The following is a 6,517-nucleotide window of genomic DNA, read 5'->3' on the forward strand; positions in this document are numbered from 1 at the left end:
AAATTTAAGTTTGTTTTTAAAAAATATTTTCAATTTCAAAAATTATTTTCTACTCTAGTTAAAATAAAAGATATTTCTCAAAAATATTTTTCATTCATAAGTCAAATACTAAAAATCTTTTTCGAAAAATATTTTCTACTCACCAACCAAACATGAGAAAATAAGTCAAAAATCAACTTGTTTTCCAGGAAAACATTTTCGTTCGTACGAAACACACCCTAAATGTTTCTTCAAAGTCTATGCCTTCAAGCTGCGAGAATCCTTTGGCCACAAGTCTGGCCTTGTATCTATCTATCTATTGTTCCACCAACTTATAATTTTATCTTGAACACCCATTTTGATCCAACCAAATTTATACCAGGAGATTTGGGCACCAATATCCATGTCTTGTTAGTGTGTAAAGCATTGATTTCCTCCTGCATTGCTGCAAGACAATAAGGTGACCTAAGTGATTTCTTAGTAGTATTTGGTTCCCTCAGAATTTCTTTGCTGCTGCAAGCAACAAGTGATAAGTGATGTTCCTTCGCCTTGTGTCTGGTGATCATATGATGCCCTTGTGGTGTAGGAAGTACCTCAACTGGTACATCAACTAAAGTAGTTGATTGGAGTGTAGTATCGTCAGGTTGATGGTTAACTAGTACATCAACTAAAATAGTTGATTGAAGTGTTGTATCTGCAGGTTGATGATGCTTATTGACAGGACCTGTAAGATCAACCTATTCCTTACTGCCGCTAGCAGATCCAAATCTGCAGGTGGAGTCTTAATGCCACTATATGGATCATCACTTTCAACTTGTTCCTCATGATCATCATATGATCCTGCACCTGAGAGGTCAATATGACTCTCATCATCAATGAGTATATGGGTTGTTGTCACGACCCAAGCCTAGGGCCTAGACGTGACCGGCGAATGGGGAACCCGAAGGAACCCCAAACAAGCCTCATAGCGTATCATTACACATCCTTGGTCGCGGAAGCAAATAAAAAGACCATAAGCGATAAGCATAATTAAGGGGGGAATCGGGACTAAGGGAGCAAGAGAAACAAAAATAAGAACGATACAAAAATACCATAGATGAGTCAAGCTCAAGCATAATACACAACTTGTCCAACACCACCTCTAAACATAGGTACTTTAGCGGGGGCCAAGACAAACAATCAGGCTCACCCTCATAGTCAAAACATAACTAAAAAAAAGAAAGGTCTTATACATAGCAAAAGATCATGAGCAACGTCCCCGGAATGGAGGACTCACCAATAACCTTGATAGAAAATCGTATTAGCCACGCGGAGGAGGAGGGTCAAGCGGTACTCCGGTCCCTACATGGTGACATCATGTAAGCATAGAGTATGCGTTAGTACGTTTGAATGTACTAAGTATATGGGATGCAATGCAATGCTACAATAGATGGACATCATAGGAAAATGCATAATAATACCCGTTAGATAGCACATTAATGAAACGATATATATATAATGACGCTTACATAAAAATCATATTTAGTGGGACGTAGCACAAGTGTGGTGAGTGACCATCAATATAGTATTTCCAAGGCCTACCACCCCCTTGGAGAGGCGAAAGAGGTACAAACCCCTCAATGTGGTTACCCGGGCCTACCACCCCCCGAGCTAGGGACCAAGGTACAAACCCCTCGATATGGTTATACGGGCCTACTACCCCCCGTACTAGGCTTGGTCAACTCACAACACGTATATAGAGAAAATCATATACATGTGTCCATTTCATCATAATTTCAATAATTATATAATCATCCGACTCATAGGACGTACATTGGACCTTCCATTTCATAAGAATTCTATAAATGGCATTTTATCAAACATATGGTGGGCTACTTGTTCATGTAAATAAAATCATGTGTTTCAAGAGTACTAAGTCCAACCAATTTCAAAATCCATATAAAACAGCCCACCAACAACATACATATATATATACATATATAACAACCTTCATAATTTGATCATTGAGGCATGAAAACCATAAACATCATATAATCATTCCATTTCATGATAATATACAAAAAAATAGACCATAATAGGATGTGTAGTAATAATTCCATAATTCAAGAGTTCATAAATGATCATAAGGACCCATAAACTTGAAGTAAAATAGAGGATAAATGGTTGGACTTGTGGAAAGGAAGGTTTCCACAATCAACCCACATACCTCAACTTTGGAGAATTCTTGATGAAGATTGGAATGGAGAATTGCTTGAGATTGAATCTTGAATCCGGAATTAAAGCTTGGGATCCTTGAATTTGGTTGATGATCTTGGTGGAATTTTTGGAGAGGGTTTAGAGAGAGTTTTTGGATGTTTTGAAGTTAAAAATGCGGCCGCCCCAACACTTAGCCTCAAAAATGAGGCTTTTAAAAAAAAACAGCTTACTGGAAATTGTCAATCTGCACAGACAGGTTTTACGAAAATGGTCATAACTCCTTCATCCTAACTCGGAATGAGGTGAAACCAAGTGCATTGGAAAGCTAACTCGTAGAGGTTTAATTTAATAGGTTACGGCCCTTCCAGTTCCTTGTGTGCTAAGAGATATACCCCTTTAAAGTTGACCCTGAAAATCGCATTTTTTGCGATTTTCGAATTTTGATACGGTTGCTCTAAAATTCGGGTTAGACCCATTTCCCACTCAATTTGACCCCCTGAATAAGAATATGAAGTCGAATTTCCGAAATCATGCACGGATTTTGAGATATATGGGAATTACAATTATAGGTGTTTCCGAAGCACATTTTCGGGCATTTTTGGGGTCGTTTCAGTTGTTATAGTAGCATTGTCACTAGTAACTTGCGTACTATCACTATGTGTTTCCCCTGAATTATCATGTGCCTGCAGTTTAGAGAAAGATTCAACAAAAGTAGCAAGGTGAGATGAGACATCAATGTTAGTCTGAGATTGATTTTGAGACACACAGGGTAATGTGTTTTCATCAAACACAACATGTCTGGATATGTAAACCTTTCTTGTAGAGGGATGATATCATCTATATCCTTTGTGTAGACTGTTGTATCCTATGAACACAAAAGGATAAGTCTTTGGACTAAACTTATTGATACCCCTGATATATGGAAAACACCTACACCCAAATACCTTTAGGTTGTTGTAATCAAGTTGTTCTCCATACAACTTAACAAATGGAGTCACCTTCTTCAGGACGGAAGAGGGTAGTCGATTAATGAGGAACACTGTTGTGAGGAAAGCCTCAACCCATAGAAATAAAGGTAGGTTTGCATGGAGTAGTAGAGTTAAGCTAGTCTCCACAATATTCTTATGTTTTCTTTCTGAAACACCATTTTGTTCATGTGTGTTAGGACATGAAATATGTCTCACAATTCCGCAATCTTTCAAATGCTTGATGAAGTATGTTTTGATAAACTCACCACCTCCATTACACTAAAATGTCTTAATTTCTTTAGAAAATTGTTTTTCCACTTTTTTTTTGGAATTTTACAAAGACCTCAAAGAATTTAGATTTCTTGTTTAGTGGATAAATCCATGTATATCTTGTGTGATCATCTACAAAAACGACATAATATTTCATATGTTGAGAAGATTCGATAGGAGCAGGTCCCCACAAGTCACAATGAATTTTCAATAAAGGTTCTTTCTCAATTTTATTTCTTAAACCAAATGGAAGTTTACAACTCTTGCCCAACTGACAACTAGAACAAACAATAGACATTTTATTCCAAATACCAACATTGATGCAGCTATTACCACTCAAAACTTTTAAAGACTTCAAACTAGAGTGTCCTAATCTAGTATGTCACATGTAGTCTGACGTGTTCCAATCGTGTGCAACAGTTAAAGCATAGAGATTGTTATCTTCCAAAGCATAGAGTCCATTCCTTTTAGATCCCTTGGTCAAAAGTGCCCTTGTCTTCTTGTCCTTTACAACAAAGTTAGTTTCATCAAATTCAAGAGTGCAACAATTATCCTTTGCAATCTTACCAACTGAGAGTAGATTTTTATTAATCTTAGGAACTACAAGAACTTCTTTTAACTTTAGACCTGGTCTGGATATGTTCCCAACATGTGTTATGTCCAATTTTGATCCATTCCCAATAATGATTTTATCTGGTCCTTTGTAGTGTTTAAGATCACTTAGGATACTTGAATTATGTGTCATATGGCTACTTGCTCCTGAGTCCACATACAAGGTGTCATCAGTAGTGTTTTGTAGATTAGTAGCAACCAATGCTTGTGGTAGATCATCTGCGACTTGGTAAGAGTAATCCTACCTGTAAAAATACTTAAGAGGAGTATGTTATTCCTACCACAAATTTTACACGCATCAGTATTGTTCCTCTCCTGACTTCCACTTGAGGGACTGTTTTGAGGACCTGGTCCATTTTTGTTGTTATAAGAACTTGTTCCTTGTCCAATAGTCTTGAAGCCTTTTCCTCTGGAATTGAAGTTATTGTTTCCTCTTCTTTGAGAGTAGTTTCCTCTTCCCCTGTCCCTTTGGGCAGAGAATTCCATTTTATGGTTTTGTTGTGGCACTTCTTCTTCATCCTCCCTCATATCAAAACCCCTGAGAGCATTAACAAATTGATTAAGAGTAGGATATGGTGCCTTACCTAGCATGAAAGTCTTGAAGGTTTTGTACTTAAGACTTAGACCTCTAGAAAAATTAATTACTTTGCTATCTTCATCTACATACTTGTGAATGGCTGCAAGTCCATCACATATGCCTTTGAATTCCTTAATGTATTCATCAATCATTTTGGTTCCTAGCTTCACACTTTGCAGTTGTTGTTTGAGCTGGAACTCCTTATCTTTTGTTGCTTGAAGATAAGCTTCTTCCAAGCATTCCCACATCTCTTTGGCAATTGAGCAGCCTACGATCAAGTACATGTTTTATTCTGTCAAGGTGCCTCATATCCAACTCCTTAGCAACACATCATTCTCCTCTCAGTCATCAGTAATGTTGATGTCTTATGCACCCTTCTCGCATACTACAAATTTCTCAGTAGTCTGTCCAGTGGAACATGTACCTTTAGTTGGTTCATTCTCTGTGATGAGGTAGGTTAATCTCATCACTTGAATCAACTGAGACATTTGTGTCCTCCATATATGATAGTTTGTTGGCTTAAGTTTAATAGAGCAGGACGAAATAAGATGAGTCACAACCATAAAAACAATAGAGAAATAGAGTCAAATGCATGTGATGGAGTTTATGGTGATACCAAGGTAAAAAAAACTAATTACAGAAAAAGCAACTTATCTATATATTACCTACAGATACATCCCATATACATCGGAATCCAATGACATGGTAAATCAAAAAATGAAAAAGACTTCAAAAATTCACAAAAAAGAATAGAAAATTCAAAGAACTTAAAGAAAGTAGTTGTAGAAGATGAATATATCGATTTTGTTATGGCATTCAGAAATTTGGGTGAGCGGGGTTAGTTATGAAGGTTACAAAATTGATGGAATTGTTGTTGGACTATCAATTACATTAATGAATCTGAAAGCGGAAATTTTAGCCGAGTTGGAGATCGATGAGGTTAGGAAAGATATTGAAATTTGATACATTGTAGAAGGAAACTCGTGTCTATTGAAAATTAAGAACGACGTGGGTGTGAAACTGTATTTGGAAGTGAAAAGGAATGAGCCTGGGTTCGCCATGTATCCATTATGTATCTATACAATAGAGAAGATTGGTAGAGATACATAACTTTGATGGTACATCCGGAGAAATCATGTTTGTCGAAGGTACAGAAAGGGATACAGAAGCTCTTGCTCTGGTTGAATCAAGAATTTGTAATTCATATTATATTCCAGAATAAGATGCTACAAATTACATAACTGATTCCAAGAGTACATGTGTGATTGTATAAGGATAACGCAACACTCGTAGATGTAATGGCAAAATATAAAATAAAGAACAATTTCAATTTCAGAGTGAAGAGATTGGATTAAAAAAGGTATTGGAGTGTTTAATCTCTAATTTGAAGTAGTTTTTTTTTTCATTTTTAGATATATGAATGATGATACACTTCTATTTCTAATGTGTGTGATACATAACAATAATTATTATATGTATCATGATGATAAGTTTGTTGGTTTTTGATGATTAAATCAGATTGATATGATAATTATGATTGTTTATTTGTAATAGACTGATTTACATTATGTGTATCGTGCTAGACTTGTGAATTCGATACATAAAAATATTGTAAAGTAGTCTTTGTGGTTGTTAATATGGATGATACATTAATGTGGATAATTATTTGAAAAGTTGTGAAACACTGTACATTATATATTTGAAATGTATCTGTTATATGAATTAATATGATGAAAAAATTTATACAGCTATGTGTTAGTGTGCTTTGGTGATGAATGTGGCTGGAGTTTAAAGGCTTCGTGCAGAAAGAAACCTGATGTATTCAAAGTGAGATACTTCAATAGTGAACATACGTGTCCAATGTGGGATATGATACTCACCAAAGTACAAGCAACAATTGGGTTTATTACTAGTG

The sequence above is a fragment of the Solanum tuberosum genome, unplaced genomic scaffold, assembly GCF_000226075.1.
Source record: "Solanum tuberosum cultivar DM 1-3 516 R44 unplaced genomic scaffold, SolTub_3.0 scf00146, whole genome shotgun sequence".
Classification (NCBI taxonomy): Eukaryota; Viridiplantae; Streptophyta; class Magnoliopsida; order Solanales; family Solanaceae; genus Solanum; species Solanum tuberosum.